The sequence below is a fragment of the Leucoraja erinacea genome, chromosome 15 (assembly GCF_028641065.1).
Source record: "Leucoraja erinacea ecotype New England chromosome 15, Leri_hhj_1, whole genome shotgun sequence".
Lineage (NCBI taxonomy): Eukaryota > Metazoa > Chordata > Chondrichthyes > Rajiformes > Rajidae > Leucoraja > Leucoraja erinaceus.
The window spans coordinates 6,772,134-6,786,249 of NC_073391.1; the positions used below are offsets into that span (position 1 = coordinate 6,772,134).

Consider the following 14,116-nt stretch of genomic DNA (forward strand, 5'->3'; position numbering starts at 1 on the left):
GCAGTCAGATTTACATCGCTGTTCACCGCAAACATAAACTATCATGTCAGCACAATAACCCAGACAGGGATACATCACAATCACAATAATGCTGCATCCTGCCCAAGCCATTTCAAGAAGCACAATATCGTCCAATCTCTTATGGGACTAACTCTGGAAGGCAGAATTCCCAACAAGGTGAAGTACGCAGCCTCCAGAAGGTTTGGTATTTTATTTGCATAAAGGTATGGAACTTTATTTGGCACATGTACTGAGGTACAGTGAAATTATTTTTTGTGTTCAGTACAAGCACTAGTCTCCCATGAGCATGTAGATGCATTATTAGATAAGCATCTCAGGTACAATACATGTGTACAGCAGTGGTACAGTAATATACACTTGTGCTGTATCTGAGGTGCTTCTCTAATATGTATTTAAGTGCTTATGTGGAGTGATACTTGTGCAGAACTGTACATTTACAAAAAGCAGCTACAAAATTAACTAAGATCCTCTGAAAATAAAAACGAATCAAAATACACATTCACATTATTAGTTTTGAGGTTAAGAGCTCTGAAGGAAGATGAGATAGCTCCCTCCGAAAGCTGCTTTTGCCCGAGTTTCCATCAGTGTTATACATCTGGTGTTGCAATAGGCTGCTGGTTCCATCAACCTGCCGCAAAATCACTCTTGAACCACTCCTTAGAGCTAATACCCATGTATCCAGGAAGCATAAACCTCTTCTGCACCATTTCCTCAGCCTCCACATACTTCTTGACCAGAACTGCATTCAATACCTCAAATGCAGACCAACCAGAGTTTTATAAATTGCAACATGACATTCAGACTCATAACTAATACCCCGGCATATGGAATAGTTGCCTTCGTCAGTTCCACTTCTTTACCACTCGATCTACTTGTGTTGCTACTATCAAGGAGCTGACTTGGATTCCTCTGTACATCAATGCTTACATTTGACCTTGCAAGGCATACCATGTCACTCTTATCAAGATTAAACTCCACCTTCCATTTTTCCACCTGCATCTGTAACTGATCTATATCCTGCTATATCCTTTGATAACCTTGTTCACTGTCTGCAACTCAGCCATATATCTGTATCAACTGAAAATCCACTCACCAACTCATCTGCATTTTTGTGCACGTTTATATATACATCACAAAACAACAGAGTCCCGGCACTCATCCCTGCAGAACCCTAGTTGCAGACCTCCAGCCAGAATAACACTACCACTTCTGACCTCTGTCATTATTCCACCGTAACTAATGGGGTGCATCCTGAGCATTTTCAGAACCAGTGTGTTTGAGAGTCAGCCAATAAGTCCTCACTGAGAACCACAGCTTTGCAACCGAGGCCTGATGTCAAGCCAGTATTTACAGAGACGTTTGCTTGGCTAGAGATTTGTTATTAACAGTCTTCACATTTTCTCAGCAGATTGTATTTACAGGACCAACTTCTGTAAATGTAAAGGAGAAAATATAATTACTGGGATTAAGTAAATCCTTCCCTCTGACCATTCACATCAATCATAAGCAAATACCAACATTCAAAACTTCATATTTTGCACATTTAGCAAATGGAGCCTCATGTTTAGGACTTGCAATTTAAATGTGGGAGAGGGAACTGTGCATATGAAGGTCTGCATGTGTAGTTTTCATCACAACAGCTCTTTTCACATCAACATACTGCAGCAGAAATTAACAGACCCAGTTTATCATTTTCTGCTAAATTAATTTGATATTAATGATCTTGAAATTTGTGCATGTATTCCTCCAGGCAACCCCCAATTAAGAACCAGATGAAACAGATTTGTTCTTTTTTATGGCTCTCGTACACCTGCCAATTTTATTGTGAAAAATGCATGGGTAACTTCCTCTGTTTGACACATCCAGACAATGAACGTGATATTAAACAGAGAACAGCTGAGTATTTGGAAGACCTCGATACACTCATTATGTAAAACACCTACTTCAGCATCACTCAGAAACAAATATAAAGATAGATTATCTCTTGATATCTGTGAATTAGCATCCTATTGTTTCAGTTTCAACTTCAATTTAGTTTGTCACGTGTACCGAGGTAGAGGGAAAAGCTTTTGTCACTTGCGATCCAGATAGCAGAAAAACAATGCATGATTACAATTGAGCCATTTACAGTGTGTAGATACATGATAGGGGAATAACGTTTAGTGTAAGGTGAAGCCAGCAAAGTCCAATCAAGGAAAGTCCAAAGAGGTAGATAGTAGTTCAGCGCTGCTCTCTGGTTGTGGTACGATGATTCAATTGCCTGATAACAGTTGGGAAGAAACTGTCCCTGAATCTGGAGGTGTGCGTTTTCACACTTCTAAACCTTTTGCCCGATGGGAGAGAGAAGAAGGGGGAGTGGCCAGGGTGCGACTCCTCCTTGATTATGCTGCTGGCCTTGATCATTGTTAAAGTAAGATATATTGCTGTTGGAGTAGAGATTTAAGAGTGTGGAGCGATTGTAATGTGTTTGTAGATCTGCTTCCTTGGCTAGCACGCAAATGGACAACTGGGTTGGGCGCCATCTTGGCAGCTAGGAATGCTGGGAAAGCTAGGAAGCTTGGAATGCTTTATTTCTTTGATTTCATCTGATTTGTAGATGTAATTAGAAGAGGACAGTTGGATTCAGGAGGAGGGATATGATCTGTAGAAAGTGTCAATAAATGAGATTTGGATTATGGGTAAGTGTGCATCGCCAAATGCAGTAGCCACAAAATCCTCCAAATTCCCTGGGAGTATAACACCAATATCACATACTCTCTCAGGCCAACATCCCCAGCATTGAGGATGGTCCATTGCGTACATGGGATTTGCCATGTTGTTCATATGCCTGACAGCAGGTTCCTAAAATAGACATTCTGCTGTTGGTTCTGTCAGATGGACAGAGGGAAAGATTCAACAGTAACGTTCAAAGCTTCCTCAAAGTAGTGCACATCTCCACTGATGTCTGTGACTGCTCAAAATGGAGAAGGAGCAGTGTGGATAGCATTAGGAACTCTGAGGCTGTGAATTGCGGACACAATGATACCGTGCATAAGCAGAACCTCATAAACCTCCCACCACTTCCTGCCCCATCTGTGGAAGATTCTGCAATTCCCACTGTGGCCCCTTTAGCCACAGCAAGAACCCACAAAATCAGAGGCCTCGGAAGAGTGCATAAAGTAGGAATCAGAATCAGGACGCTAATAGCGGGCACGAAAAGCAAAGAGAAGTGTGTAGGAAGGAACTGCAGATGCTGGTTTACATCAAAGATAGACGCAAAATGTCTCGACCCGCAACATCACCCATTCCTTCTATCCAGAGATGCTGCCTGTCCCGCTGAGTTACTCCAGCATTTTCTGTCTATCGAGGGCAGCAGAGCTAAAGAATTAATGGAAAGTTTGTATTGAATACAGAGCAGGATAGGTAAAAGGCTTAGAGTAGAAGATTAATAGAGTGGTGATTAGTCAATAGCATTATGTGATTATGATGATCTAATGATGGAATATAATTTCCACAGAGTGTCACAAGATTAACTTGGAATAATTGACAATGTGACATTCATGACCATTGTAAAGGAATTTAAATAGACAGACAAATATGAATGGGAAATTAAAATAATAGAAGGTTGATAAGAATGTGGAACAAATTATCATAAAGAGCTCAAAATAGCTCTGAATGGTTCCTGTCAGCAGGTTGGATTCATTGATATTAGATCTATAAAACATGTAGGAAATCTGGAGCCAATTGTATGTTTTAACTAAACGGTCTGAAAAATGTTGTTACATGACTATCAGAGATAGATAATGATCACACTTTCCAAAGACATTTGGCAAAGAAACGTCAATCAGCACCACCCATGTCAATTCTTTCCTTGTTATCTCCTGACAGTTAGCTAAAATCCGTCAGAATACTCTCAAAAGTAGGAGTATTGCTTTAGGCAATCAGGGATTCTTAATTGAAAACATGTGTGGACATAGAGCAAAGTTTGTTTGATGAAAATAAAGACTGAATTACTGTATGTCATGGTCTGCTTTCATTTAGACTATGTCCCTTGGTTATTATAAATTTTGTTTCTCCTTAAAGGGTGTATTTACAAACTCTGCATTACATGGATATAAACACAGATACTAAATAATATGACTCAACTCTTTCAAAATATACGGATTTTAATGGTTGTGAATGAGATAAATGACTCAAGGAACCAAACCCGATTTTTGGTTAAACTATAGTGAATAAATTCCTAATCAAATTATATAAAAATACTTTGAAATATCGGATTTTTGAGGCATGTATGTTGCTTGCATGAATGGCAAACTGCGGCCAATTACCATCCATATGCGATCATTTAAAATATATTCTCGACATGTGGGAGTTTAAAGACCACTTGACCTGAGTTCAGGATTGGCATGTTTCAGTTTGGTGGAGGGACAACTGTGGCAAGGTATGTAAACCTTGGTTCACAAGGCTGCTTGTACATTTCGCCAAAAAGAAGAAGGAAGCACATATACCGTTTAGGAAGATGAATTCAGACAGAGCCGCTGAGGAATGTAAAGAATGCGGGAAAGGTCTTGAGCAGGGAATTAAGAGAACCAAAAGAGGCCTTGAAATGCCATAGCAAGTTGGATGAAGGACATGCCAGTTTTTGTTGATCATTTCAAAATCCAGCGGCAACCAGAAAAACGCTACGACTCGTTGGGCGACTGAGGAGACTGCACACGACCAGACAGTCGATACCCCGGCAACCATGTGGTGACAGCTAAATCGCCTGTAGTCGCCTAAAGGATCGCCTAAGTGGGACAGGTCCCAAATGCCCCTGTCCCCCTTAGGAAACCTGAACGGAAACCTCTGGAGACTTTGCGCCCCACCCAAGGTTTCCGTGCGGTTCCCGGAGGTTTTTGTCAGTCTCCCTGCCTGCTTCCACTACCTGCAACCTCCGGCAACCACCTGCAACCTCCAGGAACCGCACGGAAACCTTGGGTGGGGCGCAAAGTCTCCAGAGGTTTCCATTCAGGTTTCCTAAGTGGGACAGGGGCATAAGGAATCAAAGGATAATTGAATTGGGCAGGAAGCAGAATTGATGTAAAAGTGCAGCTACAACTTTCCCAAATGAATAAGCAACCGTCAGGGAATCACATAGTATATTACTGCTCCTTATTCTCAAGCATGTTTATATTAAATGCCAATTTTCCGATGGAAGCAGAATTGGACTCATTGTTTTTGGTGTCTTAATGAGGTGGAATGTTTGGATTTGCCCTTGTCTTTTTATGGATTTACACAACTACCATAAACCCTCGTTATAACGAACCCTCGGGAGTGGTGTCCGTTATTGCTGATTGTCTGCTATAACCAAGTAAGGTATTATCATCGTATGTAGTTGAAACAAAGAACTGCAGATAATGGTTAATGCACAATAGAACACAAAGTGCTGGAAAAAATCAGCAGCTCAGACAGCATCTCTGGAGAATATGGATAAGTGAATGTCAGGACCCTTCCTCAGACTGAATCAATCTGTGAGTTACTCCAGCACTTTGTGTAGTTTCACCTTAAAACTAGGTCCCAATGCCACTGGTCTGCATGAGTGATCCCTTCTTCACTGGCTGCCCCATGGTCCAGTTGATGCTTCTGTTGGTGTGGCTCACGTTGTATCCCCTGGACCCCAACTCTTTCTTCAGGCCGCTACCAATGACAGGATGCTCTCAGTCACCATGGGGCTCCCTCCCCTCTCACCATCTGCCGTCTCATCCTGTCGGCTGTTGCTTTGTCTGTTTCTTTACCACCGCCACCTCCTCCTCCTTCTAGTTCACAGTCGCTGACATGTTCCAAGGCAAAATTTGTTGGTGACTCCAGGCAAGAGGAGGATGAGGCGGTGGTGTCGGTGGGGTGGGGTGGGGAGAGGCCGAGTGAACAGAGCGACGGGAGAAGGAGGCAGTAGCGGTGGAGCGGGGAGTGAAAAATGCGACGGTCAACAGGAAGAAGCGGCAGCTGGTGAGGGGGATGGAGCCCCATGGTGACCAAGGGCATTCTGTCGGTGGCAGCGGCCTGAAGAAAGAGCTGTCCCCAAGGGGCAAACATGAGCCACAACAGCAGCCGCATTAACTGAACCCTGCAGTGGGTGAAGAAGGGCTCGCTGGTGCACTTTGCGATTCAGGAGTTGTGTTGGGCTGTATGCGGCTGGGGAGGCGGTGGGAGCCGAGGATGGCATCAGCAGATCCGTCTGCTATATCTGAAATCTGTTAAAAGGGTTCTGTTAAATTGAGGATTTACTGTACTTAATTACACTGCAGCTACATTATAAATATGTTGCAGCTACATTATAAATTCTGCTAAAAATAAGACAAAGGATTTCTGATTATGTAACAATTTGACTGAAAAAAAAGGTTTTTAGGGGCTGGTCTTTCTTCACATTCAACATATTCACTTATGTTTGAAATTTTGTGAAATTTATATCATTTTCAGAATTATTCATTTTACTAGCCATAAAATAATAGTTTAATAAATACGTCCACATTGAGGTTTATAATTAAAATATTGCTTAATATTTTAAATTCATTTTATGGGTTCATGTGGGAAGGCCATCATTTATGTTATTTATCATTTATTTATGGTGTCAATATTGTGTTAATTTCCCAAGGATGCTTGCTGAATCTATTTATTGATGAAAGATTTGTTAAAGATTCGTCTTGTGTTGGACATAATGGCTTTTGGGAATAATGTGGTTCTGGCACACATATAATCTGACAGCTATAATTTTGATATTTGCAGCATTTTAAAAGAGACAAATGTTTACAGATGGTGCTGGAAGAAGGGAAAGGTGTATGATGACATCTCTACAGATCCACTATCGAAAGCATTCTATTGTGCTGCATCACAACTTGGTTGGGCTGCCGCTCTGCACAAGGCAACAGGAAATTGCAGACAGTTCGATGCAGCACAGTCTATTATGCATATCAGCCCACCATCTCCATCTACACTTCAAGCTGTCTTGGTAAGGCAGCCTACATAATCAAGGGTCACTACCTTACTCCCATCCCCCATTTGGGAGATGGTATAAAAATATGAAAGCATGTAGCACCAGATTCAGGAACAGCTTGTTCTCAGACTCATGACTGGACACCTCATCTGCGGTGCTGTAACTCTATGTTCTGCACTTTGTTTACTTTCTCTTTTGCACTACCTAATGCGCTCGTGTATGGTTTGATAGTACTAATGTAAGGTGTAATTTGTTAGGGAACAATATTCTTTCACTGCAGCTCAGTGCACATGACGATAATAAACCACTATAATATTAAATCTTAACAATACGAAGACCATTCAATGATCTTTCACTGCTCAGGCTAGAAACATCATAAGGTAGAATTCATGGAGAGGGATGAATGGGGAGCCAATAAGATGGTTCTGAAAAACACAAGACCCTGGAAGAATGAAGGGCATACGATTTATTAACTCACGAGTTGAGGTGGGTAGCGCCATGGAAGTGGCAGCGATTAATTCTAGAAAAGTTACTGCCTTACAGTGCCATAAACCCCGGTTCAATCCTGACTACGGGTGCTTGTCTGTACGGAGTTTGTAAATTCTCCCCATGACCTGCCTGGGTTTTCTCTGCGATCTTCCATTTGCCAGTGATGTATTAGCCAGAGACTGTTATAATATCAATTAAAAAGTTTAATGTCAAGGCATTCTTTTTTGAGAGAGCTGGAGGAAACCATATCATCATATATGACATGATGCAGGAAAAGAAGTCTGGCAGTAAAGGAATGTTTACAGGTTGAGATAAATACCAGAGAAAAAGATTCAGATGCAGCGCACACATGGGAGTAACACAATGCCTCAAACAACAATATAAAATAAATCAATAAATACAGGTTAGATCCCTGGAGGAATCTGGAAAAATAGTCCAGGACTGGAAGAGAAACCATTGCAGGAAATGTATTGGTATTAGAAGGAATGGAACTGGGTCACCACAGTTCTATAGAGCTTGATAAAAGAGGGGCATCTGAGGAGGATGGCACAATTGATCATGACAAATGACTTTAAAAGATCTAGTATATAAAAGCATGCCAAAGGGCAATTTGCTGCTTTAAGCCATAACTGAGATTCAAATTGGTATTGATATTGGTTTATTATTGTCACACGTACCGACATACAGTGAAAAATGTTGTCTAGCATTTTATCCAGTAAATTCATAACATATATGAGTACAATCGGTCCATACACGTCCAAAAGGTAGTGCAGAGAAAAATAACCAGAGTGCAGAATGTAGTGCCACTGTGTTATTGTGTTGTCGCTCCAGAGAAAGTGCAAGGGCCACCATGAGGAAGGCTGAGAGATCAGGGTTACAGTTCTAGCGTATGAGAGGTCCATAACAGCGGCTATGTTGCCTCTTCTGAATCTGATGCTTTGTTCTTTTGTATCTTATGCCTGATGGGAGAGGGGATAAGAGTGAATGTGTGGAGTGTATTATGTTGATTATGTTGGCTGCTTTTACGAGGCAATGTGATGTGTATATGGTGTCGATTTGGGGGAAGGCTAGTTTGTGTGATGGACTGGACTGCATCCACAACTCTGCAATTTTTGTGGTCTGGGACAGATTTCACAAACCATGTTGTGATGCATCCTGATAGGATGCTTTCCACAAAGTTGGTAAAAGTCATTGCAGGTACGCCAAATTTCCTTGAAGATAGACACAAAATGCTGAAGTAACTCAGCGGGACAGGCAGCATTTGGAGAGAAGGAATGGGTTATGTTTCAGGTCGAGACCCTTCTTCAAACGGGTCAAAATTTCTCCAAATTTCCATTGTCTCCTGAAGAAGTAGTGTGCTTTCTATGCCATAGCATCAATACGATTCGACCGGGATAGATCATTGGTAATATTTACATCCAGCAACTTGCTGAGAAGAAATATGGTAGCAGGTAATGGCTGAAAATATCAATGAAACGGCCGATTAGATAATCCCATTCAAATGAAAATAAGAAATATTTAAGACGTTGGAAATCTGAGATAAAATAGAAAATGCTGGTCCGGAAGTATTTGTGGAAAGAGAAGCAGAGTTAGCATTTCATAGAAACATAGAAGCATAGAAAATGGGTGCAGGAGTAGGCCATTCGGCCCTGCGAGCCTGCACCACCATTCAATATGATCATGGCTGATCATCTAACTCAGTATCCTGTACCTGACTTCTCTCCATACCCCCTGATCCCTTTAGCCACAAGGGCCACATCTAACTCCCTCTTAAATATACCCAATGAACAAGCCTCAACCACCCTCTGTGGCAGAGAATTCCCAGATTCACCACTCTGCGTGAAAAAAAAAAATTCTCATCTCGGTCCTAAAAGACTTCCCCCTTATCCTTAAACCGTGACCCCTTGTTCTGGACTTCCCCAACATCGGGAACAATCTTCCTGCATCTAGCCTGTCCAACCCCTTAAGAATTTTGTAAGTTTCTATAGGATCTTTTCTCAATCTTCTAAATTCTAGCGAGTACAAGCCGAGTCTATCCAGTCTTTCATCATATGAAAGTCCTGCCATCCCAGGAATCAGTCGGGTGAACCTGCTCTGTACTCCCTCTATGGGAAGAATGTCTTTCCTCAGATTAGGAGACCAAAACTGTACGCAATACTCCAGGTGTGGTCTCACCAAGGCCCTGTACAACTGCAGTAGAACCTCCCTGCTCCTATACTCAAATCCTTTTGCTATGAATGCTAACATACCATTCGCTTTCTTCACTGCCTGCTGCACCTGAATGCCTACTTTCAATGACTGGTGTACCACGACACCCAGGTCTAGTTGCATCTCCCCTTTTCCTAATCGGCCACCATTCAGATAATAGTCTATTTTCCTGTTCTTGCCACAAAAGTGGATAACCTCACATTTATCCACATTATACTGCATCTGCCATGCATTTGCCCACTTACCCAACCTATCCAAGTCACCTTGTAGCTTCCTAGCATCCTCCTCACAGCGAACACTGCCCCCCAGCTTCGTGTCATCCGCAAACTTAGAGATGTTGCATTCCATTTCCTCGTCCAAATCATTAATATATATTGTAAATAGCTGGGGTCCCTGCACTGAGCCTTGCGATACCCCATTAATCACTGCCTGCCATTGTGAAAAGGACCCGTTTACTCCTACTCTTTGCTTCTTGTCTGCCAGCCAGTTCTCTATCCACCTCACTACTGAACCCCCAATACCGTGTGCTTTAAGTTTGCATACTAATCTCTTATGTGGGACCTTGTAGAAAGCCTTCTGAAAGCCCAGATATAACATATCCACTGGTTCTCCCTTATCCACTCTACTAGTTACATGCTCGAAAAATTCTATAAGATTCGTCAGACATGATTTACCTTTCATAAATGCATGCTGATTTTGTCCAATTTCAATTCATGCACTCTTCATCAGAGCTATTTGTGTTCTGATGATAGTCTCCAATAGTTTAGTACTAGTCCAAGTGCAGACCCGTTGGATCTGGTCCCCGAAAGCGGTGGTTAGAGAGTGTGAGGCCTCGCATCCTCGGCACTTCTGAGAAGCTGGCTCTGTCACGCTGGCTGTTCTCCCGCTGCTGGAAAAGCAGCAGTTGAAGATGCAATCTTTGGCTTGAGGCAGCGTGACAGAGCCGGGCCGGGCACCAGAGGCAGGGAAAAATGTTGGTGTTTTTGGAGCAGAGGCGGGCGTCAGCAGCTGTTATAGTAGCTGGCCAGCAGGGGGCGACAAAATTAGCGAATGGTGGGGGGGGGGGGGGGGGGGGGGGGGGGGGGGGGGGGGGGGGGGGGGGGGGGGTGGAGGATTTTATTAAAAAATGAGTACATAAATGTTTTGAGGAGTGCAAAATTGAATGAGCTAGTGACATGGAAAAAGTGACGGTTTCATGACGGAGTGCTGCCGGACCAAGGAATCAAAGGCCGAATCTGGCACACACACACACACACACACACACACACACACGCACGCACGCACGCACGCACGCACGCACGCACGCACGCACGTACACACACACACACGCATGCACGCCCACGCACACACACACACACACACACACACACACACACACACACACACAGTTTTAATATATAATTAGTATTAGTATAGTTTAGTTTAGTTTAGAGATACAGTGCGGAAACAGACCCTTTGGCCCACTGAGTCCATGCCGACCAGCGGTCCCCACACACTAACACTATCCTAGACACACTAGGGACAATTTACAAATTTATCAAGCCAATTAGCCTACAAACCTGTAAGTCATTGGAGGTTGAGAGGAAACCGGAGCTCCCGGGGAAAACCCACGTAGGTCACGAGGAGATCGTCAAACTCTTCTGATGGCACCCGTAGTCAAGATCGAACCCCGATATCTGGCGCTGTGAGACAGCAACTCTTTTGCTGCGCCCTCTTTCTTTCAACAGCTGTTGCCTGATCCGTTGATTGTTTCCAGTATCTTCTATCTTTATTTCTTAATACCTTTCAGTGATGTTGGTTGAGACATGAATACTGGTCAGGCTATCAGACGGACACTGCTGCCATTTACGGGGAAACTCCATGCTGTGTTTCACACACAAATTAAGAGCAGGAGTGGGTTATTCATTGAATGGTGGTGCTGGCTCGAAGGCCGAATGGCCTACTCCTGCACCTAATTTCTGTGTTTCTATGAGTCACTGCAAAAGGTTATGAATTTTTTGCACCAGGGTCTTCAAATAAGTTTCTTCTGATATCTGCATATCAACATTCAAGACTGTTTGATAGAAAGTGAGCACTTCAGGAAAACTCAGCATTAAAAGGCCCACCTCTAAATGCCCTTCGAAAGGTCTCCTGATGTCCATCCACTTCAACTGATTTAGCACATGGCACGCAAGGACCTTCACAATGCTACAAGGTAGGTAGTTCAGGATTTTGACCAATTGACAAGGATAAATGAGTAATCTATTTCTAAGGCATTATGTTGTATAACCTCCTAAGGTGCTATTCTCATTTATCTTATGCTGTTAATGCTTTGGGGCATTCAACGATTTGGATTTGGGAGGTGTTGTCATACAGGCTTTGGCAAATTGCTGCAACATTCCTCCTAGGTGGTATTTTCTCATTCTGGAGATTAAAATGAATGAAAAACTGCTACCTTTAATTACATATAAACAATAATCTGCGATAGACTGTGAAATCCTTTCCTATTATATTTGTTTTGAAATGCATGATGATGATTTTATGATTACATTCATCAACATTTAACCAGTTTTTAGTTTGGTTTAGAGCTGCAGTGCGGAAACAGGCCCTTCGGCCCACTGAGTCTGCACTGACCAGCGATCCCCCTGCACATTAACACTATCTAACACACTACAACAACCACTCGAGTTTTAATCTACCCCTGCTTCTGTTCGCATGGATGTTACAGGTTTTTCTGTAATTGCATGGATTTGTCATGGGGCCTACATTTGCTAGGTTGCTAGATAATTTGGCCATTGTATATTACTGCAAATGATATAAGGAAGATGTAATTGAGCTGGAAAGAGTGCGCAGAAGATTTACTAGGGTGAAGTATTTCGATGGCCTGAACTACAAAGAGAGGTTGGGCAAGCCAGGACTTTATTGTTTGGAACATAGGAGGCTGATCTTATAGAGGTGTATAACATCATGAGGGGAATTGATTGGGTGAATGCACAGTCTTTTACCTAGCGTACGGGAATCAAGAACTACAGTGGATAGGTTTAAGATGATAGGGGAAAGATTTAATAGGAATCATGTGGATTACCTTTTCATACAGAGGGTGGTGTATATATGAAATGAACTGCCAGAGGAAGTAATTGAGGCAGTCACAATAACACCATTTAAAAAACACAATTGGACAGTTACATCCCTGGAAATGGTGTAGAGGGATATAGGCCAAACATGCGTATGGCACATAGAAACATAGAAACATAGAAATTAGGTGCAGGAGTAGGCCATTCGGCCCTTCGAGCCTGCACCGCCATTCAATATGATCATGGCTGATCATCCAACTCAGTATCCCGTACCTGCCTTCTCTCCATACCCCCTGATCCCCTTAGCCACAAGGGCCACATCTAACTCCCTCTTAAATATAGCCAATGAACTGGCCTCAACTACCCTCTGTGGCAGAGAGTTCCAGAGATTCATCACTCTCTGTGTGAAAAAAAGTTCTTCTCATCTCGGTTTTAAAGGATTTCCCCCTTATCCTTACGCTGTGACCCCTTGTCCTGGACTTCCCCAACATCGGGAACAATCTTCCTGCATCTAGCCTGTCCAACCCCTTAAGAATTTTGTAAGGGTAGACATAGATGGAGCTTCTTGGTCAGTTATGGGCCGAAGGCTTGTTTACATGCTGTTTACCTCTATGACTCTGTGGGTAAGAGGTAGGAACATCAAAAAGGGAGGTTTAATGCACGTGTATAAGAGAAAAGATAACAGGAAATAATATGTGGGAATTAAAATGATGGGATTGCTCTGAAAACTGGCATAGACTGAGTGGCCTTCTTCACTGTTGTAAAGTAATTTGAGATTATTCAAGGCTACACAATCTTTTAAAATGTGAGGGGGGCAGGTGCTTCATTCTGTAAAAGGGCCCAATGTGATTGTACAAAAAAATGATGTGCACAACCTCGCTTCAATAGTCCCACATCCCTTGAGCCTCTTCCCCTTCCATGAAGAGTTGGAGGATTACTAAAGTTTGATTGGTGCACTGAGTAATATCCCTTTTGTAACTGTATAGCACACATGGCCCTGAGCATGTTAAAACATAATGTAGGTGTTCCTGGCAAAGGAACTGGTTAGGTCTTCTATGCTGCCCATGCTCACTCCAACATTGCATCTTTGACACCATCCATATGTGCCTAATCCTAATTATTCTTTTGTCATTACCATCTGTAATTTGCCCCAGACATCTGGACTTAAGAACAGTAAGATGCCCAAACATCAGCACTTAAGAACAGCTTCTTCCCAACTCTTATCAGACTCCTGAACCAATAAACTGTTATTGGGTTCGGGGATCACACCATTGGGGGAGCAGACCCAATGGGTCTGCACTTGGTCTAGTTAATATATAAAACTCTCGTGCCATCCGACCGACTGCCGTCCGGCAGCCTTTCTGCCTTTTGATTTGTTTCCATCGTGTGATGTCAC

General features: G+C 42.7%; 1 protein-coding gene across 3 annotated transcripts in view; it reads right to left on the minus strand.

Annotated features, from left to right (window-relative positions):
• Positions 1-14,116, minus strand: part of LOC129703924 (adhesion G protein-coupled receptor A3) — a 619,806-nt gene that overhangs the window by 25,860 nt on the left and 579,830 nt on the right. The gene's annotated exons all lie outside the window — the stretch shown is intronic.